Raw genomic sequence first — 27,629 nt, 5'->3', positions numbered from 1 at the left:
AGGGCACATAAAAGACTTCTGAAGAGATTTCTTCCTTCTTCTTCCCCCATCTGTGGAAAGCGGTACCCAAAAAAGCAACAAGGCGAGAAAGTGATGCAATTGTACACACATGACTGTTGGATCATTAACTGGCAATGAAGAGCACAGGGAGGGAGGAGATGATAGCTGGCTTCTAGAACACCTTTTGTTCACCATGTGCTGCAGTCAACTCAAAAGTCGCGGAAAGGGCACAGAAAGTAGCTCTTTGCAAAATCTTGTAAAGGGTTAGCACTTCAGAAGTACACACACACACACATACACACACACCGGTCTTAGAGGAAGTTATTTTTGTTGCCATTCAGAAACTATAGACCAGCTGTGTCAAATGCTGTTCGGCCTTTTTCAATGAAACAAGCAAAGATGAAAATGGGGAAATAAATATATTTTGGAGTGGAGGAATATTTTTGCTTTATACTAAAAGAGAATGGGCTTTATGCACACCATACATTTAAGAACACTTCCCCCATCACTGAGCTACAGTTCCCCACATCCTTAACGAACTACAGCCCCAAGGATTCTTTGAAGGGAGAAATGTACTTTAAATGTATGGTGGGTGGGTGGGTTAAATCTAATATTTTGATTTAACTGTATTTTATTTAATGTGACTGCACAGACTGAATTGGCTTTATAATATACTAGCAAAATGGCTAGGAAGCAATGGTGGCCAGTTTATGGTTAGAACCCATGGTGAGTATATAGGCACACAGAGACACACTGAACTCCATCTCCAAGATCCTAGGCAGTGAAGAACCTCCAGCTTCATTCATACCCTGAACAAGCTTCATTCATACCCTTCATTCATTCATACTCAAGCACAGCCAGCTAGTTGCCAAGGGGCCATGAGGGCAGAAGTCTTTTGGTAGGGCCCACCTGCCTCCCAGTATTTTCAGGTCTTCTATTTATTTTAAATGGTGACATCTAAAACGTTATGAATAAAGCAACTAAAAATATTACACTGTTGATCGCCACTGAAACGAGCACATAGAAAGCTCAAAGTTACATTGATTAAGGCATTCCCTAGAATGAGATAACCCAATTCACTTCCAGGCATTTTCTTCATTTTCTAATATTCAGGTACTGCACTGAACCTTTGCTGAGGAAATTGACATGTTGGAGAGGGTTTAAAAAACAAACAAACCTGCCGCCTTTTCTCTTGAGCATTTTTTCCCACCTGTTTGCAGCCATTACTCTCCATCTGTTTCTCGTCGAATGCCATTTTTTAACTTGCAAGAGCTTCTTCATTCAGTTATGCCAACCTGGCCGTGACCATAGCATGTAGTCAGTCAGTTCTGCGACATGACAACACCACTTTGGGCCAATTAAGCCCTTCCAGGTTAAACCACAGAGCCTAGGAATTGATCAGAAAGTTGGCGGTTCGAATCCCTGCAACAGGGTGAGCTCCCGTTGCTCGGTCCCTGCTCCTGCCAACCTAGCAGTTTGAAAGCACGTCAAAGTGCAAGTAGATAAATAGGTACCGCTCCGGCGGGAAGGTAAACGGTGTTTCCATGCGCTCTCTGGTTCGCCAGAAGCGGCTTAGTCATGCTGGCCACATGACCCGGAAGCTGTACGCCGGCTCCCTCGGCCAATAAAGCGAGATGAGCACCGCAACCCCAGAGTCAGCCACGACTGGACCTAATGGTCAGGGGTCCCTTTATCTTTACCTTTATTGCCTACCCTCAGAATGTCTGCGTGAAGTTTGCATCATCATTATTCAGCAGACAACAATCTGTTACTTCCTTATCTTGCTGTGCTTGCTGCTTCAATTGTCATGGGTGCTGGGAAGCAAAGCTTACTCCTCCTCACCCCCCCCCCAGTTAATCCAGGTATAGTTATGGTACATGTAAAAAAGGTAAAGGTACCCCTGCCCGTACGGGCCAGTCTTGACAGACTCTAGGGTTGTGCGCCCATCTCACTCAAAGAGGCCAAGGGCCAGCGCTGTCTGAAGACATTTCCGGGTCACGTGGCCAGCGTGACATCGCTGCTCTGGCGAGCCAGAGCCGCACACGGAAACGCCGTTTACCTTCCTGCTAATAAGCGGTCCCTATTTATCTACTTGCACCCAGGGGTGCTTTCGAACTGCTAGGTTGGCAGGCGCTGAGACCGAACAACTGGAGCGCACCCCGCCGCGGGGATTCGAACCGCCGACCTTTCGATCGGCAAGCCCTAGGCACTGAGGCTTTAACCCACAGCGCCACCCGCGTCCCTATAGTTACATGTAGACAGATACAATAGACCGGTTGGGGCACAATGGGGATGCCCTTTTGGGTGTGCATCTGAATCCACAAGCCACAAAGTAATTTACTGCAAAGCTTTCAATGCAATGGGCATTGCGGCAACAGGATCAGGCTTGACTGAGTAATAATGGGGGAATATTTCTTTTTCTCCCAATGTGCTTCTCCTCTCCAAAACAGAGCATAATGGGGAGGCTTTTTACAGGGTGAAGTATATTTGCAAAACACGCACACCCTATAGCACTCAGCCGCACTAATTAAAATATCAAAAGTGAGTTTTCTCCGTGCCATGATGGATATTGCAGCTTTAAGTGCGTACTGCAGTAAACAAAAGTGGGAGCCGAGTCTTTGTGGAAAATCACTACAATTGCATAATAGCTTGCCTTCTTAGCATAATGCATTTGTGATTAATGAATATTTAATCCGAGGGATGCATTTACTTTTGTCAGAGGGATAAATGCACAAAAGATTGTGTACTGCATGGGAAGCATCAAATGGAAATAGATGTTTATATGGCTCCAATTAGCATGGGGTGCATTTAGCAAAGCACACAGAAAGGCTGAAAGTCAGAAAGGCTCACGGCTCATTTTGATCAGCTGCAAAGCAAAAGATAGTGCTTTGATGGTTACTAATGATGTTCAGTAGTCAGATGCCACATAGGTAAGCCCAGCTGTCCAGTAGTGGCTTTTTGAAAGGCATTTCAATGAGACATAGGACTGGTTCAAACATATATATATTTCACCACATAATGGCTGTAAAACTGAATGGTGACTTCATGTACATGCATCGGGGTTGCCACAGTCCAGGTTTCATGGGTTTCATCTACAGATATATCAACAAAAAATATACTCCTATACAACAGGGTTGAAGTAAATGTCCTCAAGAGAATCATTTACTGTTTGTTTTTGTTCATGAGGTAAAGGTAAAGGACTCCTGGACAGTTATGTCCAGTCAAAGGTGACTATGGGGTGCAGTGCTCATCTTGCTTTTAGGCCAAGGGAGCCAGCATTTGTCCACAAACAGTTTTCCAAGTCATGTGGCCAGCTGAGGAAATAGGTTACTTCTAGCCGTCTCCACCCCCATCGTTCAGCCCAGACACTGAGATCCAGCACTGAGGGCCTTCTGGCAGTTCCCTCACTGCGAGGAGTGAGGTTACAGGGAAGCAGAGGGCCTTCTCGGCAGTGATGCCCACCCTGTGGAACGCCCTCCCGTCAGATGTCAAGGAAATAAACAACTATCTGACTTTTAAAAGACATCTGAAGACAACCCTGTTTAGGGAAGCTTTTAATGTCTGGTGGTTTATTGTATTTTTAATATTTTGTTGGAAGCTGCCCAGAGTAGCTGGGAAAACCCAGCCGGATGGGCGGAGTAGAAATAATAAATTATTATTTATTATTATTATTATTATTATCTGAGCCCTCAGTGATATAGCTGGACCCAGACTGTGAGCCTCCTCCTTCAGGGTAAGTGCAACCCCATCCACAGTTGGCAACTGACCAATTTCTCGGACGTGGGAGCTACTCAACAACACTGCCTCCATCTAGCCAGGATTCAAGCTCAGCTTGTATTTCCTCCCCCATTTCACACACACTGCAGCCAAGCAATGGTCCAGGGATTGCACAACCTCTCCTCCTTCAGATGTTGCAGACAAATACAGCTGAGTGTTATCAGCAGAAACTCCAAGCGGCTTCATGTAGATATTAAATAGTGCTGGAGATAAGATCGTTCCCTGCAGAACCCCACAGTCCAGTAGCCAGTGAGCTGAAAGGCACTCTCTCAATGCAACTCTTTGGACTCAGATTGGAATACAGTGTCCCCAATTCTCATTCCCTGGAGCCATTCCAAGAGGACCACAAATCTCATCATCCCAGACAACAGGCCATGCTGGCTGGGGCTGGAATCCAACAATATCTGGAAGGCCACAGACTCCACACTCCTGCTATACAATATTAAGCGTACTGATATCCATTTCTTTCAAAATTCAGCCTCATTGAATATCCACAAGTTCTAGCTTCAGGACAGCAGAAGGAAAACCTTATCCTCTTTTTTTCCTACTACGCCACGTGTAATTTTGAACACTTTGATCATGTCCTCTCTTACTCACTCGCTTTTCATCTAAACTGAAAGACTGGAAATGCTGTAACCTTTCCTCAATGGGGAATTGATCCTTTCGGTTGGCCTTTTCAAAAAACGTTTTCTTCTGGCTCTCAAAAAGCACCTGTACTGATGCTTGGGAAGCAGACAATTTTGAACAATGTAATTGATTGATTATCAGTAAGGATGCCAATTCCCCACCCCACCCCGCTACTCTGCAATTTAGATTTGCAGGTGACATGCAGTGAATAGCTGTCGATTTCCACAGATTAAATCATTGTTAAAAACAGGAACATGCCAACTGGTTTTGCTTTATTCTGGTGGGTTGGCAAACCTTAATGATCTATTAAAAGGCACCATGGGGCTTTAAAAAAAACACACGCTTGTTCGCTTTTTAAAAAACATACATTTAAAAAACCCCACATTTATTCATTTTTTAAATTATTAAATCGTTTTTATTTGATTTTTTAAACAAATTCGTTCACACTCATAATCACAAATAATAAAAATCACACAAGATTCTTCCGAATCTCAAGACTTCCCTCTTCTCCTCTGTGGGTTCTTTAACTAACTTTTTCAACTGCATCTTATAAGTCCTAATTTTCAGTCCTCCGTTATATCCAAAATCTATGCAACATTACAAGAGTTATTTAAGACCTGCCAAAGAGTTCAAGTGTTTACAGAGGTCTGTCAAATATAATATAAATTTCTCCCATTTTTTAATGAAGAATAAAGGATTTATTGAATCCTCCTGCCTTCCCGGTCATTCTTGCCATCTCTGCATAATCCAATAGTTTAATCTACCAGTCCACCCTGGTAGGGATCTTTATTCAAAAGTTACACTACAGTTTTGACCATTGCCATAATACCACAGAACGATCGTGCCAGTCCTCAATCCCTCATCGCTGTCATGTTGGCTTGCCAAATACCCTCAATAGGAACCCAACAACTTGCCTGGTTTAATATATATTTTCCATCAATATATCCCCTTCACAGACACCTAACTGAAACAAATGCAAGAGGGTGGAATGGAGATTCATCATATAAACGCATCAACTCCTGTGTGTTTTCTCTTCTTTCATTCTATTTTGAAGCCTCTCCCTCTACTATTCCCCCCCCCCCCAGTAAATCAGTGGGTCATTTTGCAGGTCTTTCTCGTGATGTTCAAGAGAGAGCATTAGCCAGAGAGAGGAAGAGCTGCCTTTTATGTATCCATCCAGTTGGGAAACATCGATTCTGCCGCTCATACTTAGAAGCCTGCAAATTGGCACTTTCCATACCTCTCTGAGAATTAAAATGTCATGTTCACACTGGGCAAGAAAGGAGTCCTCAGGTGCTCATTATAGTACTCAGACTAGAAAGTGCTTCCAGACCCTTTGCTCTCTCTACAGGATAAGTTTTTAAAGGTTAATTAACAACAGGAAGTGATAAAAATTTATAACCTACTACTTATCATTTTTTAATGGCTGCGATTTCCAGCTCCTTATTGTGAGGCGGCCTAGGGTTGTTGTTTTTCAACCCAGCTCCTGGCTGTTTACAGCTGAGGAACCCCTTGGACAAAAATACATATTTAATATCCTAGAAGTTCTGCCCCATGCTGACAAGATGGTATTTTTTTACTCCGTCTAGCTTCCAACAAGAAGTTAGGAATAAACATTGCTTTGGAATGTAAAGAAGGGACTCGTGAATGTTAGTTAAGCTGAGAGTCTGAATTTATTTCACAGCAAAGATTCACCATTTAGAGCGTAAGATTAACGTGCTGGATCAGGATTGTGCTCCATCTAGTACAGCACTCTGAGCTCACAATGGCCAACCAGATGCCCACAGGAAGCTCGCAAGCAGAAGCTGAGCTCAGCAGCTGGAACTGAGAAGAATACAGGCTCCAGCCATGGAGGGAGCTGGAAACCACAGGAAGAAGCAGTAGAAGAGTTTGGATTTGATCTTCCGCTTTATCACTCCCCGAAGGAGTCTCAAAGCGGCCAACAATCTCCTTTCCCTTCCTCCCCCACAACAAACACTCTGTGAGTGAGTGGGGCTGAGAGACTTCAGAGAAGTGTGACTAGCCCAAGGTCACCCAGCAGCTGCATGTGGAGGAGCGGAGACGCGAACCCGGTTCACCAGATTACAAGTCTACCGCTGTTAACCACTACACCACACTGGGGAGACTGCTCTTGTGGTCAAATCCTGTTTGCTGGTTTCACACAGCCATCTGTTTGGTCACTGTGAGAACAGGATGCTGGACTACATGGGCCCTTGACCTGATCAAGCAGGCTCTTCTTATGTTCTTATGTAAGGTAAGGTAAAAGGGAAAGGACCCCTGGATGGTTAAGTCCAGTCAAAGGCGACTATGGGGTTGCGTCGCTCATCTCGCTTTCAAGCCAAGGGAGCTGGCGTTTGTCCACAGGCAGCTTTCTGGGTCATGTGACCCACATGACTAAACTGCTTCTGGTGCAATGGAACACCGTGACGGAAACCATGGCGCGCGGAAATACCATTTCCCTTCCCACCGCAGTGGTACCTCTTTATCTACTTGCACTGGTGTGCTTTCAAACTGCTACGTTGGCAGGAGCAGGGACAGAGCAATGGGAGCTCACCCCATCGCGGGGATTCGAACTGCCAACCTTCTGATCGGCAAGCCCAAGAGACTCAGTGGTTTAGACCACAGCACCACCCGCATCCCTACTATGTTCTCAATTAGAACATAGCCATTATGACTAGGTGCTATGGGTAACCTTGTCTTTCACAAGTTTGTTTAATCCTCTTTTAGGCTTGTGGCCATCACTACGTCTTGAGGAAGCAAAATCTTCTTGGTGGAAGACGTACTAGTCTGTCCTGAATCTTCCAACATTCGGCTTCACTGAATGGCCCTGAGGTTGTGTATTATGACATAGGAAAAAGCTTTTCCGTATTCACTTTCTTCTTCTGTGCATAAGCTTATATACTTCCATTAGGGGACGTGGGTGGCGCTGTGGTCTGAACCACTGAGCCTCTTGTGCTTGCCAATCAGAAGGTCAGCTGTTCAAGTCCCCATGACGGAGTGAGCTCCCATTGCTCTGTCCCAGCTCCTGCCAACCTTGCAGTTTGAAATCACGCCAGTGCAAGAGATAAATAGGTACAGCTGTGGCGGGTAGGTAAACGGCGTTTCTGTGCGCTCTGGTTTCCGTTATGGTGTTCCATTGCACCAGAAGTGGTTTAGTCCTGCTGGCCACATGACCCGGAAAGCTGTCTGTGGACAAACGCCGGCTCCCTTGGCCTGAAAGCGAAATGAGCACCGCAACCCCAGAGTCAAAAGTGAAATTCATTGATTTGCTGCATTTTCAGAACACCCAAAATCAACTACCTGAAGCTAAAGGGAGGGCTTCTTGCTGGTCCTGCCTTCAGGACCTTTATGTGTCAGAGCTATGAAGACTGGAACAAAATGAGCCAAAGCTGGAGCCCATTCATTGCTTATTCCAACATCAAAATAAAATGTTTCATAGAAACTTAGCATTTATATTGCTTTCCAGGGAAGCATTTTTCTCTGCAGCTTTTTCTTTATACAATACTCTAGTCTCTTGCAAACAGCAGTTGTTGCCCTCTTTAATATTTGTTTGATGGTTATGATGTATCTTTTCCACACCGTAGTTGATTTAAACACCACTCTCAGTTCCCTCCCTACTCGGCTTGCTTTGTCTTATTTGAAAGTGGCCAGGCTTCATTTAAAGAAAAAAAAATTCAAGGTTGCCAGATTTCAATCTGGTGACCCTCCAGTTTCCTCAAGAGTACTGCAGTTCTTAATAAGGCTGTCAGACCACAACTGTCAGAGACCAGGCTGAGGGGTACTGCTCTGGTGACAAATGGTGGGAGCCTCCACCTTTCCCTGCTCCTGACCAGAAGCATTGGAGCAGTATAGATTTGGAACAGTGGTTTGCAGAGGGGTATAGTTCTGAAGACAAAAGTTGGGAAGAACTGGAGGGTGAACAGCAAAGTGTAGAACAGCAAATGAGAGACTGCTAACAGACTCTCTCTCTCTCGCTGGAAAGTGTCCAGCCTATCAGTTCAAGGTCACGTAGAGCAAATAAGATGGCTACACAAAAAGGACAGTGGTTGTGAGATCAGGTTGCAAGATGGAAGTGACTAGGGGGGAAGTGGGTGTAATCCTTAATTGGGAACACCTTCATTCCAAGAATGGATGTTTAGTTCTTTTGCTGTGATCATGAAAGACTCTTTAAATGGTAAGTGACTCTTTTCGCTTTGTCCTGCTTATCTATGGCCAAAGGGGGAGAGGAAACTAAGTCTCCAGAGCCTGACAACAACATGGAGGACAAACTCTGAAGTGACACAGAAGCAACAAGTGCAGCCACAGTGTGCTCTGGTACCATTTTGGCTTCTCTTGCCCACCTGTCAGGAATGAGCCAGCTCCTAATGGAACGTTACAGTCTGCTGCAGAACTGGAAAGTTAAATCTGAAGCAGGCTGAACAGCAACCAGGGCTTAGTGAAATGTCCCCACCCCTTGGAATGCCAGTTGCCGAGGGAACGACTGAGAGCGGGCTGGAACACAGCCAAAGCTCTCAAGAAGCACAATCAGGCGGGAACAGACACAGAGATAGTACAACAGAGCAGGAAGAGGTTGGAGCTAATCCAATAAATCCAAGGTGTCGTCGAATGGGAGGGCTTCTAGATAGGAAGCAAAACAAGAGGCGCAAAGGACCATGGTTCAATATATTCTGTAGAAATCAAAAGAAGTCTTCAGAAGGATCATCTTGAATAATGATGCTGGAGGCTTTGTTAGAGCCATCCAGAGCTATCTGTCCATTTTTGCAATAAATCCTCCTTTTTAATTAGTTACGCTTACTGTGTTATCAAGTGGACAGCCAGGACTCCTGACACTACCAATACACCTCATGCTGGAACAAAAAGTATACTGGATGATGATGATGATGATCATTATTATTACATTTTTATTTATACCCCACCTTTTCTCCCTGCCAGGAATCAAGGCAGCTTACAGATTTTTTAAAAAATCACAAAAAATCATAGAAAAAACAATAATTAAAAACAATTAATTTCAGAATACTGAAAAACTCAGTGTAAGTATGTTAAAACGTAAATAGGATTTGAGTAAGAACAGCAGTGGGGATGAACTTTTTCTTTTTTTCTTTTTATAAGGGAAGGTACAGAGTAACTATAATATGCAGTATAAATTGAAATTTTGGGGGAACTAGAGAGGGAGGGAGAAATGGGAAGTTGTAGGTGGAATGATTGATTGCTAAATGTGAAATTTAGTTGAACTGTTTATTTGTTCAAAAATTATAAACAAAATTATTAAAAAGTATCATACTGGCACATTCTTACATATTTATTTATACCCAACCTTTTCTGCCTGCCGGGACACAAGGCAGCTGACAGATAAAACAAGAATCACAAAAAGAACCAGAGAAAAAGCAATCATTAAAAAAAACAAATAAACATTAACAGAATTAAAGTTATAAAAACAGCATGGCACCAGCACTTTCATTAAAAGCAATCAATTCTCATAGCTTCTTGGAACAAGAAGGTCTGCCTCTGATTTTGCCTAATGGAATAGTGCTGCCCTGTCTATGATAGATAGTGCCAATCCAATCCTCTGATGGGGGCAGGTGAGTGAGAAAATGTGAGGCTAGATATCACCCCCCGCTCCTGCCCCTCATATTTAGCCTGGTGACTACACAGCCCCCAACATCTGGATTTACATAGTCATTATGCTGCATCTATTTGTCCTGCATTGTTCCTGGTCCAGCTCAGGGCATGTGAACAGAAAGCTACTTTGGTGCACAAATGCCTCTGTGCAGATTGGTATAACGATCTCTGGCAGGCAAGCAGCCTGATAAGCAGCAAGGACTCTCCATCAGTTTTATGTTAGTTTATTTACAAGAAAAACACATCCAGAGCGTGGCGATCAGCCTGCTTTCATTAACAGTAGTTGATCAGTCTGACTCATCGTCCCTCCCACAACAGGAAGAACACCAAAATCCTGCCTTTCTCCTCCTTCCCTTCCATTGTTCTCTGAGCTTTTCCAGTCTCCTAGTAGGGAGCTGAACAGCTGGCCTGTCTCTTCCCCACAGACACAGCCTCTGACTCTGGCTTATCTGCTGGTTGCCTGGCAACGCTCTGGCTAACATCCAACTCTTCCTCTCCTTCGAAGCTAACAGCTTCTTCCCTGGGACGGAGGGGCTCTGGGCTGTCCTCTCTAAACTCTGACAAACAGCTCTCATCTGCAGAGTTGGCCCCTTAGCTCAATTTCTGAGACTGACTCTTCCGCTCAGTTCTGAGGGGCCACGTTCCTGACAACATTCCTGACAACACTGATAAGCAGTTCCTGAAGACTTATTTGCCACCTGCCTTCTGTTTTGAATATATATATTCTGTTTTACAATTTAGAATATTCATTTAAACACCTTTAAAATATCAATGACTTTCCTTCTTCTCCTTCCATGGTTCATTTTGCATATCACAAATCCCTGCATATTTTACCTAAACTAAACCATTCATTATTCCATTATTACATCCATCAAGACTTATTTACACTGTTGAATTTAACTTAATGCTGCCAGCGTTTTCAAATATACAGTTTTCCCCCATATTTTCAGGAAACATTTTCCAATCTTTAAACGTATGTTCTTTTTGTTTTCTTATTCTATGTGTTAAGTCCGCAAGCGCATATTCCATCAGCTTAAGTTGCCATTCTTCTTTACTTGAGACCTCGCTTCATTTTCTAACAAAACACGGGCCGCAGTAGTAGCATACATAAATAACCATTTTTGACACCTGGGAATTTCCATATGAATTATCCCCAACGAAAAGGACTCTGTTTTTTTCAGGAACGTATTTTAAACATTTCCCCCCCAATTCATTATGGATTATCTCCCAATACTCTTTTACCCTTTTACAGGTCCACCACAGATGAAAGAATATTCCCTCAACCTCATTGCATCTCCTGCACTTATCTGATTCAGTCTTATACATCTTAACAGACCTACTCGGAGTTAAATGCCGCCTGTAAATCATTTTCAGGTAGTTCTCCTTCAAGGAATAACACGCTGTAAATTTTGAAGCAGTTTTCTAAAGTTTTCCCCAGACTGTTTTGACTTTTGTACAGTGCCTAGACCTTTTTTCAGATGCAATAATAAAATGGTTGGCGATTTTGCAGCTACTCTTAAATCATGGAGTACCACGAGGCTTAAAAAATACAGGGTTTGAGTACCAAAGCACATTTGCCCTTTTCACTATAGATCTCACATGGAGAGAAAAAGATTGTGATCGCAATTCCTATCCCAGTACATTTGTGAAACTTTCTGTACTACCTATGCACATCCAACCTGGATCCATGCTCATCTTTAATGCACACAAGGATCATCCAGATAATCTATAATATAATAATAATAATAATTTATTATTTATACCCCGCCCATCTGGCTGAGTTTCCCCAGCCACTCTGGGCGGCTTCCAATCAAGAGTTAAAAACAATACAGCATCAAGTATTAAAAACTTCCCTAAACAGGGCTGCCTTCAGATGTCTTTTAAAGAGAAGATAGCTGCTTATTTCCTTCACATCTGAAGGAAGGGCGTTCCACAGGGCAGGCGCCACTACAAAGGCCCTCTGTCTGGTTCCCTGTAACCTCACTTCTTGCGATGAGGGAACCGCCAGAAGGCCCTCGGCGCTGGATCTCAGTATCCGGGCTGAACGATGGGGGTGGAGACGCTCCTTCAGGTATACAGGTATATAATCTGATAAATATATGTATTCTGAGAGCAATTCTTTGCCATAGCAATCCCAATTCTCCCACATACATATGTGTTCATTGTACCCGCAATGATGGTGTGAAAAGTACTCTTGTTATTTATAGATAGCAGTATAAAATGTTTTGGAGGAACACATGCAACACTTGCTCACAGCATGAAAATGTTCATTGAATTCAGAAGCAGAGAAAGGAGTACAGATGGTGCATTGTGACAGATTTTCTCATTTCAAAGAATTAAAATGTGGACTTTTGCCGGACCTTATGTCTGCAGTGAAAAGGGCAAATCATTATCCTGAATCTCATCCGCTCTCAAGTTGCTGTGACCTTTCCCCTCCAGTTTTCTCTGTGTACAAACAATTTTAATTAGTACTGTAATAAAACATCACGAGGATTCAAACACTGGGCATCTGAAGCCAGCAGTGTCAATTTGAGAATCTGCACAAATCACTGATCATCAAGATCTGGGATGCAAAACTTGTGCATTGGGTTATAATATATGCTTGGGGGTTATGTTCCTCATCCATGCATCCCGTTTGCATTTTTAAAAACTGACTACCCCCTCCTTATTCATGGGTTCAAGTAAGAAAGCATTTCTGTCACTCTCCCAACATAGCAAAACCTGTGGTCATCCAATTAAACTGATTGGCAGGCAGCAGAGTCAGCTCAGACAAATGACTTTTTCAAACAATTCATAATTAATACATGGGAATTTCTCCCACAAGATGTGGTGACAGTCACTAGCTTAGGCAGATTTAAGAAGAGATCATGGAAGTTAAGTATTTCAGTGGCTGCTGTCATTATGGCAATTATATGGGATTGCAGATTGAAAGGCAATATGCCAATGAGCGTCATTGCTGGAGGACACAGCAAGAGGAAGCTATGGCCTCTGCTTGTGACTGGAGAAATTTAGCTGGACATGGGACTAGATGCTAGACCCAAATAAAATCTGGTCCAATTCCACTGGTCAAAAGATCTTGAGTATGATATAATTCTCATCTTGTGAAAAGTTATGGAAGGAAGATTTAAAATTTACAGCATGTTGTACGCTGAAAGAGAACTATATGAAAATGATGCGCTGATGGTATTTAATTCCTACTAGGTTAGCAGAAATGTACAGAACTGCTACCAATATATGTTAGAAAAGTAATGATAAAGAAGGCACTTTCTACCATATGTGGCTGTGCAAAATAACAAAAGTTTTCTTGGAAATGATATATAATGAATTGGGGGAAAAATGTCTAAGGTAACTTTTGGGGGAAAACCAGAAGCTTTTTTTACTAGGAATTACAGGTGAAGAAATACCAAAGGAGCAGAAAAGATGTTTTATGTATGCGACAACAGCTGCGAGGATGCTTTTTGCCCAAAGATGGAAGGAGTACAAAGTCCCACCCAGAGAAGAATGGATAATCAAGATGATGGACTATGTGAGATGGCAAAATTGACCGGGAGAATCAGAAACCAAGACAAGAAATTTAATAAAGAATGGGACAAGTTTATAGACTATCTTAAAGAACACTGTAAAATTTTGAAAACGTTAGCAGGATTGACATAACACTTGTGATGTATGAATTTGATGGTTAAAATGGGATACAAACAAAATTTGGATAAATACAATAAGATGCAGTAGAGAAAATATTTGCAGGGAAGTCCAGGGATTAAGGAAATCCTATACAGTGGTACCCCGCAAGACGAATGCCCCGGAAGATGAAAAACTCGCTAGACGAAAGGGTTTTTCGTTTTCTGAGGTGCTTCGCAAGACGGATTTTCCTAAGGGCTTGCTTCGCTAGACGAAACGGCCCTGCCTCTCGTGTCATGGCGATGGTCACTGCACGCACACACGCTCGCTTCCCCGCTCCTCCGGCTCCCTCCCACCTTCCGGCTGACGGCTGACGGCTCCCTTCGACCTTCCAGCTGACGGTTACACCGCTGCCCACCCCCCTCGCGCGCTCCCCTAAGAGAGCCGTTGCCGCCAGCGCCTCTCTCTCCCTGGAGTCGCGCTCCTGAGTCCTGCCGCCCTCCAGCAGCCGCGTCGCACGGTGGCCACAAGGCGCGGGTGAGTCTGAGGTACCGGCTGCGGCAGCTGTCCTGCTTCTCCCCGCCCCTCCCCACCGTTGTTAGTGTTTAAATGCAGTGGTGTTTCGCAAGACGAAAAAACTCGCACAACGAAAAAACTCGCGGAACGAATTAATTTCGTCTTGTGAGGCACCACTGTATATGTATTAAACTGATGATATTGGACTGTAAATGTTATATGAAAAAACTGGATGAAGAAGAAGAAGAAGAAGAAGAAGAAGAAGAAGAAGATCTGGTTCTTTTCAGTAAGCCTCTTTTTAATGAAAAACCAGAATCCCAGTGCTGCCACCATTACCAGTTTGGCACACAGACATCACCATCAGGAAAAAGAAAAAAAAACACCCTCTTAAATAATTGATCCTAAACTAAGACCAATACCTTAGGTACATTATATTATGATTTTCAGTCACCTCTTTGACTATCCTATAAGCAAGGTACTCTGAGATTCTGAGAAGCAATGCATTAAATTAATAACTACCAAAGTTGTCTGTATCCCTGCAAACAGTGCATAATGCATTACTTGTTTCACATGATAATCTCAGCGCTTATGCCTACAGGGAGTAGTAAAATAAATGTTAGCTTTACTCTCTGCACTGGGGAATGATATACATGTTTCATTAAGGATGCTTTCTGGTGGGTAATTGAAATAGGAGAGAATTGTTCCCTTAGTTAAGAAAAAGTCTGAAATCAATTCACTTTCCTTAATAGTCAAACACACACAGAAAAATCAGTAGCAATCACCCCTCTTGGTCATTATACAGAATGTTTGTAATAAAGTGTTTCATACACTCCTTAGTTTGGGAGGTCCATGAAGTAGAATAATTGAATAATTTTATATGTCTAGATGCTGCCAAACCCCCACACAGTGTTAACTGCTTCTTCTCACTTGAGAGTTAAATCACAGTTATTGAGGACAATGTGTTCTTCTGCCGATTTTTAAAATATGCAGTTGGAATGTGTGTCTCTCTGTTTCAATTTACTTAAAAGGGCTCTGGGCAGGTGGACAAAACTTATATTCGGCACTCTGGGCACAGTGACAAAACAGAATATCATCTGAGATCGCTGTCCAAAAAGGAATTAGACTCCCTGCAACATAAGGCTGCTCACCCTCAGTCTCATAATCCAAAATCCAACTCGTTTTTCCGCCTCCTCCAGACAAACCGAAGAAGGATGGGGAGAGATTTAAAACTGCCTCCAAGTCATTGGAATTCATGGGGGAACTCTGAGCGATCTTGGGCGCAACTGGCAGTTACAAAATCAAATAAACATAAGCAGGACTGTAAACTAAATTTTGTAGAATAGACCGAGGTAGAATTTAGCAAGGTGACACGAGGGCCTGTGAGGAGGTTTACCTTTCCCCCTGTCTACTTCCATAGTTGCAATTGCTACTCTGAACAATGCCAGAAGGATTTTGGGTAGGAATATTCCTCACCAAACACCAGGGAGACCTTTCTGACAGTAAGAGCAATTCGACAGCGGAACAAACTCCCACAAGAGGTGGTGGACTCTCTTTCCTTAGAGGTTTTTAAGCAGTGGTTGTCATTTAAATTCTACTCAATATTACCAATTCTACTCAATATTACCTTCAATATTACCCGTTCTACAAATTCTACTCAGTATTGATCCAGAGTAGATTCCAATGTATAGTCAGCAGAGTAACAACTGAAACAGCTTGCAGGATTCCCAAAAATAGACCAGAGACAATTGTACAGTGGTACCTCAGGTTACATACGCTTCAGGTCACATACGCTTCAGGTTACACACTCTGCTAACCCAGAAATAGTGCTTCATGTTAAGAACTTTGCTTCAGGATGAGAACCTTTACTGTATTTTTGAACATGTGTTTTATATCTATCCCGATGGTCACAAATCCAATACATTCAGGATTGGCACTGTCCATAAGAAATCCAGTGGCACCAGACTTAACTGAAACTTACAATAACTTATAAGATGTCTAAAACTTAACAGGAAGCATACTATGTGCAGAACATCACATCAGAAGGAAAAGAGATAGAAAGAGAAAGGGAGTATGACCTTGACAGAAAGAGATAATGTCAGAGCTGGCTCCTGGTCCCAGCTCACCAAGGACCAACGCTAGCCGGTAGTAAAGTATCAAAGTCTTTATTGAAGAATAGTTTCCATTTCAAAGCCTCAGCGTCCCAGCTCTACGTCTGGAGTCTAGACCGGCGAAGCTCCGTCTGAGTCTCCGCCCCCTGTGCACCAGTTTAAGACTCTAATCTTACTCCACCTCTTCCTTCTCTCTCTCTTCCTCTGGGTCCTACTACCCCCCGGGGTCTCCTCCCTCCTGGACTCTTCTGACGCAGACGTTGACCCCTCTGACTCCTCCCCCTCTCTTCGGCGGGCTTTAGGACCTGGCTCCCTACCCGGGCTGCCCACCTTGCCGCCCTCCTGTACATTTGAACTTGGCGCGCACGCGCGTTTAACTTTCCTGATGACCGTTTCCTCGCTCCCTGACGAGGGTGTGGTCACTCCTGCCTCACGTTCTCCCGCTGCCCGCGCGCCACCTGATCCCGATGCCTGGGACTCCTCCCCCCTACTGCACTCTGGGGGGGACGCTGGTCCGGATTTCCAGCTGCTACTCTCTGAGTCCCCTCTGGCCCCTTCTTCCCGAGGTGCCCCCCTGGGCACTCCCCTTGCCCTGACTATGGGGGCCCCTTTCTGTGAATCCTCCGAGTCACTGGAGAGACTCAGAGACCTCGGACTGCTGTCATAGCTGACATTTCCTTCGGACTCCTCCCCCTCGCTCTCCATTTCCTCCCTCTCCTGTGACTCTGCTCCTGAACCCCTGACATCCATCCCCCCCTCGAAGCCCCCCCCTTCCCCCCTCCCCCTCCTCCGGCGGGGGTGCTGGGTGCTCCGTCGTTGTGGGGGTGAATGGCGGATACAGTTCGTCCCCCGTGGCGTGCATCCAGCCGGATAAGTCCGGCTCGTCCTCCTTGTCTTCGCCGACCTCGATCTCCTCTGCTTCCATCTCCGTGCCGCCATGCTCGAACCCAACGTCCTCCCCCAGCACGTCCATGTCCATCTCACCCTCGGTCCCCTCTGGGTCCGTTGCCTGCCAAGGACCCCCCAGCCACCTCCTGCTCCACCGCTCCTCTCCTCGATCGTCCCACCAAAACGAGCGGTCTGAGGCAAACCCCGAGGGCGAGCCCTCCGGGGAACGTGTTTCTATTGCCGGTTCCTCGTCCGAGGTGAACCCCTGGAATGTGCTGGTTGAAAGCGTGGGTGTGAAAAGCCAGTCGTCGAAATACTCGGCTGGCATGGGCCTGTGTGGGAACAAGGCATGAAACTCCTCCTTGAGAAGAGGCTCGTTCAGGGCATAGTCCGGCACCCAACGGTTGGCACTGGCCGGGGTACCTTCACTGGCGAGAAAATATTCTACTCCCTCTTCCCCCCATCTCGAGTCTAAAATCTCTGTGACCTGGTTGATGGGCTCCCTTCTTGGCGACTCCCTCCTTGGGGGCGTCTCCCCATACGGGTCTGGTGCCGTGCCCTGCGCCTGAAATCGGTGAGGTGCTTTGTAGGGCGTGAGCACCGACCTATGGAATACTGGGTGCATCCTGGATCCCTCCGGAAGTGTCAACCGGAAGGCCACCGGATTGATCTGTGCCTCAACTTGGTAAGGTCCTAGCTGCTTATGTCCGAGTTTCTTCTTAGCTAGTGATCTGGTCGGCACTGCGTGGGCCGCTAACCACACCCAGTCTCCCACCTGTATGTCCTCCCCAACCCTTCTGTGCTTGTCAGCCTGCAGTTTGTATGCGTGCTTTGCAAGCTCTAACTGCCTCCTAAGCTGTTCGTGAACCTCCTGCAATTCTGCCGCCAAGACTTCCGCTGCCTGTGGCTCCCCCTCCCCCAGTCTCTCTAATCCCGGGAAGGTTCTGGGATGCCTCCCGTTGTTGGCGAAGAACGGTGTCACCCCCGTGGACACGTGCTTCGTGTTGTTGTAGGCGAACTCAGCGAGCGGCAGGTAGTGCACCCATGTTGTCGGCTGCTGATTTGCATAGCATCTCAGGTACTGCTGCATGATGGCGTTGACGCGCTCCGCTTGTCCGTTGGTCTGCGGGTGTCTCGCCGACGCTAGGTTGATCTTGACGTTCAGGAAACCCATCAGCTTCTGCCAGAAGTTCGAAATGAACTGGCGCCCCCTGTCGGACAAGATAGACCGTGGCAGACCGTGCACCCTGAAGACGTGGTCTATGAACAGTTTGGCGGTCTGTTCTGCCGTGGCCACCTTCGCGCATGGAATGAAGTGGGCCATTTTAGTGAACATGTCCACCACCACTAGCACTGCCGTTTTACCCCTTGAGCTGGGTAAATCCGTGACAAAGTCCAGGGCCACCCTCTCCCACGGTTCGCTCGGGGTCTGCAGCGGTTCGAGCAGTCCCGCCGGAGGTTTGTGCACTGACTTGGCCCTTTGGCAGGTGTCGCACCTCGAGACGTACTCCGCGACTTCCCCCCTCATCTTGGGCCACCAAAAATCTCTGGCAATTAGTTCTGCCGTCTTCTCCTTGCCAAAGTGCCCGGCGGTGGGTGCGTCGTGCAACTGCTGCAGTACTTTCGCACGGAGGTCGTCTCCCGGTACATAGAGTGCTCCTCTGGGGATGAGCAATCCGTCCCGTATGTGGAACTCGTCGTCCTTCACCGTGCCCTTGCGCACCTCCTCCATCTTGGCTTGTGCGAAGGGGTCCTTCTGCAGTGCTCGACGGACCGCCTCCAGGTCCACGGTTGCTGAAGCGCACACCCACGCTTTCGGAGCGAAAATGTGCTTGGCCGCTGCTGGTGCCGCCTCTTCGAGGTATTGCGGCTTTCTGGACAGTGCATCTGCCATGATGTTGTTGTCGCCTGGGATGTATTCTATCCTGAAGTCGAAATCCGCAAAGAACTCCGCCCATCTGATGTGCCGCTGGTTCAGGAACCTTGCCGTGCGCCAGTACTCCAGGTTCTTATGATCCGTGCGAACCTGCACTGTGTGTTTGGCCCCGATGAGGAAGTGCCGCCACGCCTTGAATGCTGCATGAATGGCCAGCAACTCCCTGTCCCAGATGGTGTAGTTCTGCTCCGACTTGCTGAGCTTCCTAGAGTAGAAGGCACACGGTCTCCAGTCCCCATGCGGGTCCTTCTGCAACAGTACGGCGCCCACGGCTCTGTCTGAGGCGTCCGTTTCAACCCTCATCGGTTTGCTGGGATTCACATGCAGTAGCTGCCCTTCGGACGAGAAGAGACGCTTAAGGTTCTGGAAGGACTGCTCCGCTTGCTCCGTCCAGATGAACTTCTTCTTCTTGGAGCTGAGCGTGTCGGTAATGGCCGCTGTCTGCATCGCGAACCCCTTGATGAACTTGCGGTAAAAGTTGGCGAACCCCACAAACCGCTGGACCTCCTTCCGATTGCGCGGGCTCTTCCAGTCCAACACTGCGCGAACCTTGGCGCTGTCCATGGCGAGCCCCTTGTCCGACAGCTTGTAGCCCAGGAAATCCACCTCCTTCCTGTCGAACTGGCACTTCTCCAGCTTGGCGTACAGCCGATGCTCCTGCAGTCTCTGCAGAACCTCCTTGACGTCTCCTTCGTGGGTCTCCTCAGATTCTGAGAATATCAGGATGTCGTCCAAGAAGCAGACGCATTTCTTGTAGAGGAGACCCGCCAGGACGTGATGCATGAAGGCTTGAAAACAGTGAGCGCCATTTTGTAAACCGAAGGGCATAACTCTGTATTCATATGTGCCCAGGGGCGTGAACATGGTAGTCTTCCACTCGTCTCCCTCCCGTATGCGAATCAGGTTGTACGCCCCTCGCAGATCCAACTTTGTAAAAACGCGTCCTTTCCTCACCGTTGCAAGCAGGTCATCTATTTTGGGCATGGGAAAGGCCGTGGGCTTGGTCTTGGAATTTAAGAGCCTGAAATCCACTACAAGCCTCTTTTGGGGCGTGTCCTTTTTCTTCACAAAGAATACAGGACTGCCCCCCGCTGCTTTCGACTCCCGGATGAAACCGCGCTTCAAGTTGAGGTCTATGAACTCCTTGAGCTCCTGCAGCTCGTCTTCAGACATGGAATACAGTTTCCCGGCTGGCAGCGTCGCCCCTGGCAGGAGGTCAATCTTGCAGTCATAGGGCCTGTGGGGAGGCAGCTTGTCTGCTTCCTTCTCGCAGAAAACCTCCAAAAACGCTGCGTACTTGCGCGGCACTGCTTGCAGCGTGCCTAATTGTAGCTGCGGGTCTTCCCCTCCTTCTTCCGGGCTAGGAAGGATGCAATGTTCCGCGCAATAGGAGGAGCCGAAGGTCAGTTGGCGCTGGTACCACGCCAATGCAGGGCTGTGCCTGTGCAGCCAGCTCATGCCCAAGACTACCGGCGTGTCCGACAGGTGGGTGACATTGAAGCTGATGACTTCTCGGTGATTTCCAATCCGCATCACCATTGGTTGCGTTTGTTGCACCACCTGCCCCCCTAACAAGTCTCTGCCATCCACCGTGACAACTTTCAGGGGCAGTGTGGCTGGTAGCAGTGGTATATTGTGCTGTTGAATGAAATCCAGTCCTATAAAGTCGGCATTGCTGCCGGAGTCAATGGTGATCGGCACTTCCAGAGTGCGTCCATTGGGCAGTTGGAGAGACGCTGTAAGCTGCACCACTGGTTTGGGTGGGAGGGGGTCCGTGGGCTGCAAAAGTGCTGGGGATTGCTTCATTGACTTGTCTGGCTGGACCCCAGTGCCTCTTCCTCCAGCCAGACTCCGTCGTTTAACTGTTGCTGTGTTCTCAGTTGAGTTGCTTCTGTGACTGTTGCCGAGGCTGCAGTGTGCTTGTGGAGCCTCTGGGGACACTCTTTCGCCATGTGCTGAGCACTGTCGCAGATGTAGCACTTCCTGTTCCCTCTAGGAGGCTTCGTTTTGACTGCTCCCGGTGTTAGGGCTCTGGTAGCCGACTGAGCCCTGGCACCTCCGATCTCCATCGGTTCTTCTCCCCCTCCCTGCGAGGGTGTGGAGTGCGCACGCGCTGCTTCTTTGGGAGAGAAGGGAGGTGCTCTGGCTGGTGCCCTTCCCCAACGTCCTTCTTCTCTGTTCCAAGGACGTTCCTCCAGATGCACCCCGATTTCCAGAGCCCTCTGGACTACTTGCTGGGTGCTCCTTGGTCTCTCCCCCCTTCCAATCTCCGCTTTTACATCTGCATTCAAGCCCTCCCAAAAGAGGTCTCTCACTGGCGCAGAATCTTTTTCCCATCCCAGTGCATGAACTAGTCCGAAAAAGCGTGCATGGTACTGCCTCACGCTGGCTTTGCCCTGTTTAAGTCCATGTATGTCCCTCCTGGCAATATCGATGTCTATCTTTGATAAAAAACACGAATCCATTGCTTTAATGAAAGCCTTCGCATCTTGGAGCGCCGGATCATTATCTCTCCATAAATTCCTCAGCCACGTTTTGGCCTCCCCATGCAAATGGGACAAGATAAACCCCACTTTCTCTCTCTCATCTCTAAAGTCTTTGTCAAGCAGATCCAGCGCAAACAGCAGGTCTGCTCTGAAGTTGGGGTACTGCTGTAAACTCCCGTCGAAATGAGATACAAGGCTGCCTCCCCTTCTCCCCAAGCCAATGCCCTCTGCTTTGGGTCCCGGTTGCCCGTTTAGAAAGCACGTCCAACCTGACTTGGAGATCCCGGCAGGCGTTAACCATTTCCTCCTCTCTTTTCCTGGATGCAAGTACCTCCGTGCTGAGTTGTGTCACAGCTTCTTGCAGGGCTGCTAGTTGCTCTTCCGTAGTCATCTTGCCTGAGTTTTGTGAGCTCTGGAAGCACCCCTCTTCTTCCCTCGCTGCGTCGACTCACGTGGCGAGGTTCTTGGTGCCAAAACTTTTTTAAGAGACGGAGCTTACTGTCAGAGCTGGCTCCTGGTCCCAGCTCACCAAGGACCAACGCTAGCCGGTAGTAAAGTATCAAAGTCTTTATTGAAGAATAGTTTCCATTTCAAAGCCTCAGCGTCCCAGCTCTACGTCTGGAGTCTAGACCGGCGAAGCTCCGTCTGAGTCTCCGCCCCCTGTGCACCAGTTTAAGACTCTAATCTTACTCCACCTCTTCCTTCTCTCTCTCTTCCTCTGGGTCCTACTACCCCCCGGGGTCTCCTCCCTCCTGGACTCTTCTGACGCAGACGTTGACCCCTCTGACTCCTCCCCCTCTCTTCGGCGGGCTTTAGGACCTGGCTCCCTACCCGGGCTGCCCACCTTGCCGCCCTCCTTGAACTTGGCGCGCGCGCGCGTTTAACTTTCCTGATGACCGTTTCCTCGCTCCCTGACGAGGGTGTGGTCACTCCTGCCTCACGTTCTCCCGCTGCCCGCGCGCCACCTGATCCCGATGCCTGGGACTCCTCCCCCCTACTGCACTCTGGGGGGGACGCTGGTCCGGATTTCCAGCTGCTACTCTCTGAGTCCCCTCTGGCCCCTTCTTCCCGAGGTGCCCCCCTGGGCACTCCCCTTGCCCTGACTATGGGGGCCCCTTTCTGTGAATCCTCCGAGTCACTGGAGAGACTCAGAGACCTCGGACTGCTGTCATAGCTGACATTTCCTTCGGACTCCTCCCCCTCGCTCTCCATTTCCTCCCTCTCCTGTGACTCTGCTCCTGAACCCCTGACAGATAAGAAAGCCAGTTTAAACCAGCTTTACTCAGCTTCTCTGAAGGAATAACCCAAACATCAGGAACCTTCTGCTTGCTTCTTTCACACAGAGAAGCTTCCAGAAGCTTCCAGAACCCTCTTGAATTAAGTACAATAGGAAAGATCTCTACACATCAGATCAATACTTTCTGCACTAAAAAAAGCAAACTGACAGGGGTTGGATGGCCATCTGTCATGGATGCTTTTGGTGAGATTCCTGCATTGAAAGGGTTGGTCTACATGACCTTCCAAATCTATACTTCTATGATTCATATTAAGAGCTTAATGGCAATGAAGACAGACACCCAGCTACTCCTGATGTGTTACCACAGAGAATCCCCACCCTACCCCAGGGTGGTAGCACACCAGAGGCCAGCTCAGCTGGCTTTACACAGCTGCAGGCTTCCAAATTTCAAAATTATCTTCAGATGATAAGTCTGCAGCATTTTTCTCCAGTGAACACAGAATAAATGAATCTGCTCTGTATAGTTCTCTCTTTATGGCAGACTGGCTCTCCCCCCTCCCCCCAAGAACAAAGGACATACAGTGGTACCTCAGGTTACATATGCTTCAGGTTACATACGCTTCAGGTTACAGACTCCACTAACCCAGAAATAGTGCTTCAGGTTAAGAACTTTGCTTCAGGATGAGAACAGAAATCGTGCTCTGGCGGCGTGGCAGCAGCAGGAGGCCCCATTAGCTAAAGTGGTGCTCCAGGTTAAGAACACTTTCAAGTTAAGAATGGACCTCCGGAATGAATTAAGTACTTAACCTGAGGTACCACTGTACCTGATCTTGCCAATGTCTATATACATTTGAGATATTGAATTGGCTTTTGGTACAGGAGCACATTTTCAGATTACAGTGGTTCAGTATCTGAAAATGTTCAAGAAGCTTCCGCCTGTCTTCATCCTGACTGCCTCTGAAGAGCTTTTAAAACATTGCATGATGTGAATGGAGAATTGCACTTCTTGGTCCTTTGCATTGGCCCCCTGAAGGAGCGTCTCCAACTCTTTCATTCAGCCCAGACACTGAGATCCAGCTCCAAGGGCCTTCTGGTGGTTCCCTCACTGTGAAGTTACAGGGAACCAGACAGAGGGCCTTCTTGGTAGTGGTGCCCACCCTGTGGAAGCCCTCCCATCAGATGTCAAGGAAATAAAAAACTACAGTGGTACCTCAGTTCCCGAACATAATCCACTCCGGAAGACTGTTCGAGTTCCAAAATGTTCAAAAACCGAGGCGCAAAGGGCTGCCTGCAAATTCAACTGAGAAAATTGAAAAGCACACAGCGGAAGCCATTCAACTTCTGAGATGCATTCAAAAACGGAAGCATTTACTTCCGGGTTTTCAGCGTTGGGGTTCCGAAATGTTCGTCAATGGAGATGTTCGAGAACCGAGGTACCACTGTATCTGACTTTTAGAATACATCTGAAGGCAGCCCTGTATAGGGAAGTTTTTAATGTTTGATACATAATTGTGTTTTTAATATTTTGTTGGGAGCAGCCCAGAGTGGCTAGGGCATATAAAGAAGAATTAGAATTAGAATTAGAATTAGAATTAGAATTAGAATTAGAATTAGAGGCCATATAATGAATCTGCAGCATTACATAAGTACTGCATCATCCTATGCATGTCTAATCAGCCCACACTCACATACCAAAACACACACACACAATGGGGAAGTTGTGGAAGGTTCATTTACAATATTACGATGTAGACCAGCAGGAAGCACAAGGCAGTTTCTGCTCTCCGTCCATTAGGATAATAGCCAAAACCACTCTGAGAATTCACAAGTTCATCTAGGCATTTGGCCAACTTTTTCAGCAGCTCAATGAGATTTATTTATTTATTTGTTGCAAGAATTTCAACAGCTAGAAGTCTGGCACTGAGATGATGATGATGCCCTACTGAAAATCAATGGCATTTAACACATAGACAAATGGGAACCATACCAGGGGAAAAAAACACCCAGCGTTTTTCATCTGTGTTTTGTCAATAAGTGTTGCTTCTTCACCTTTACTCTTTGGCTCATTCATGGTTTAGGACAAAGGAGGTTTCTGGGATGGTTCCACATAGGAAGAGATGCCACTAGAATTCTTTACCTACCAGCATAACAGCCAACTCCTACGGGCTGTGGGGGCTTTGGCCCCTACAGGATCGTCTCTCCTGGTATGTCCCACGGAGGACCTTACGGTCTTCAAACAAAAACATCTTGGAGGTCCCGGGCCACAGAGAGGTTAGGCTGGCCTCAACCAGTGCCAGGGCTTTTTCGGCTGTGGCCCTGATCTGGTGGAACACTCTGCCACAAGAGACTAGGGCCCTGCTGGATTTGACATCTTTCCGCAGGGCCTGCAAGACAGAGCTGTTCCACCAAGCCTTTGGCCAAGGCACAGCCTGACCCCCTCCTTTGGTAATTCTTCACAGAACTCTAGCCCAATGGTTGCCATCAATTTGATGTGAACTGATTTTTTAATGAATTGATTTTAGAATGCTGTATTATTTTACTGTTGTTAGCCGCTCTGAGCCCGGCTTCGGCTGGGGAGGGCGGGATATAAATACATTTTATTATTATTATTATTATTATTATTATTATTATTATTATTATTATTATATTAGATGGGGCCGGGCCCCCACAAAGTTGATGGGGATTCCCATTCAAATGGGGTGTGTGATCAATTATGTGATCATGCCTACCAGAGAATTCCATGTCAAATGACAGGAGCCATCACAGAGCACTTGGTCCTTTAGAAATGAACACAACACGAGATGACCAGAACAGGCTTCCTAAAGCAATCAAAGGATTAAATCTGATATACATCAGATTTATTTAGTCCATTGATGAATTGCTTCCTATGAAACAAGTGATGGGACAAGGGAAACATGTATAAAAACAATTTCAAATGCAATGCAGGCGCACCATTGTGTTCCAATACTAGTCCTACTCCAAGGAGACCCATTGAAGTTATTGGACAGGACTATCTTGGGTTTCAATGGGTGTATGCTGAGTATAATTTAGTTGGATGCAACGAAGAGAGAGGGTCAGAAGTGCAGGCTTTTGCTCCTAAGGCAAAATTTGTAGATCTGGCACTGATTCTAAGTCTGCCCCACTGAATCACTATGTAAACACTTGGCTTCAGCTGATTGTTGTTGTTTAGTTGTTTAGTCGTGTCCGACTCTTCGTGACCCCATGGACCAGAGCACACCAGGCACTCCTGTCTTCCACTGCCTCCCGCAGCTTGGTCAGACTCATGCTGGTAGCTTTGAGAACACTGTCCAACCATCTCGTCCTCTGTCGTCCCCTTCTCCTTGTGCCCTCAGTATTTCCCAACATCAGGGTCTTTTCCAGGGAGTCTTCTCTTCTCATGAGGTGGCCAAAGTATTGGAGTCTCAGCTTCAGGATCTGTCCTTCCAGTGAGCACTCAGGGCTGATTTCCTTAAGAATGGATCGGTTTGATCTTCTTGCAGTCCATGGGACTCTCAAGAGTCTCCTCCAGCACCATAATTCAAAAGCATCAGTTCTTCTCACAAGCCTGAAGTCTGCCTGCTCTTTCTGCAGACAATGCTGTGCTAAATGAACCCACGTTCTGACTGCAAGGTGACTGCTTGTGTTTTTCAGTGGGGAGAAGAGAAGTAAGAGACAGGAGCTGCTATTTTTGGTTGCAACTGACACCTGCAACATAGGGTGGGAAGATGGAAAAAGGGGGCAGGGACCCGACACGTTGAATAATCGGGTAGAGGAGGAAGAATTTCGTTGCTGCATTTCCATGGCATAGCTTAGAAGCTCTACTGTCAGTATAAACTCCCCAGCAGTACACATACCACCGTTTATTTTTAACTTTTTAATTGGTTCCTCTCCTCATTAGAGAATTGCACCACAGCCTAGAAATTCTTCAAACAAGCAAGTATTGTTTTTGGCTGAATTGTCGTCTTTTTAATCAGTGTGTTGGGAGGGGCTCCTAATTATATGTTTACCTTAAATGGCTTGGGTTCCCCACCCCCATAAAAAGTAGCTTTCGTGCAAACGATAAACTACTGCTTTCTAAACTCAGTGTCTAAAAGTTACCCCAAGTGACAATACTATTTTTTAAAAATTGTGTGTGTACATGTTCATCCATTTAGGGACGCAGGTGGTGCTGTGGGTCACGAGTCTGTTAACCTGATATCCAGATTTGGGGCTTAATTTGCAAACGGGTAGTATCACAAAGGGGATGCGGGTGGCGCTGTGGATTAAACCACAGAGCCTAGGACTTGCTGATCAGAAGGTCGGCGGTTCAAATCCCCGCGATGGGGTGAGCTCCCGTTGCTCGGTCCCTGCTCCTGCTAACCTAGCAGTTCGAAAGCACGTCAAAGTGCAAGTAGATAAATAGGTACCGCTCCGGCGGGAAGGTAAACGGTGTTTCTGTGCACTGCTCTAGTTCGCCAGAAGCAGCTTAGTCATGCTGGCCACATGACTCGGAAGTTGTACGCCGGCTCCCTCGGCCAATAAAGTGAGATGAGCACCACAACCTCAGAGTCGGCCACAACTGCGCCTAATGGTCAGGGGTCCCTTTACCTTTACATGTTCATCCACCTGTATGTGAGTCTACTGGCAGACAATGCAGTTCTTTCAGCACAGGCATAGGAAGCGGCTATGCACTGAATATCCTAGCTGCTGCATTATGCACTAGCTTAAACTTCCAAAGAAAGGGAACAGGTACTCTAGTATCTTTCTAGTAGTCTAACTGTTCTATTACCCAAGCATGCATGGGGCAGCCTTTGAAGGTGACTTGGAAACTACAACTA

General features: G+C 46.7%; 1 protein-coding gene across 1 annotated transcript in view; it reads left to right on the top strand.

Annotated features, from left to right (window-relative positions):
• Positions 1-1,452: 1,452 nt before the first annotated feature.
• The window catches only part of NWD2 (NACHT and WD repeat domain containing 2), a 155,848-nt gene continuing 129,671 nt past the window's right edge, over positions 1,453-27,629 (top strand). Inside the window, exon 1 of the mRNA XM_083457957.1 lies at positions 1,453-1,556. The gene's annotated coding sequence lies outside the window, so the exon portion shown is untranslated. The remainder of the gene's footprint in view (positions 1,557-27,629) is intronic.

The sequence above is a fragment of the Podarcis tiliguerta genome (genome assembly GCF_965153285.1).
Source record: "Podarcis tiliguerta genome assembly, chromosome: 9".
NCBI classification, from domain to species: Eukaryota; Metazoa; Chordata; class Lepidosauria; order Squamata; family Lacertidae; genus Podarcis; species Podarcis tiliguerta.
The sequence above is the reverse complement of the archived record's forward strand: the minus strand, read 5'-3'. Positions and strand labels throughout refer to the sequence as shown.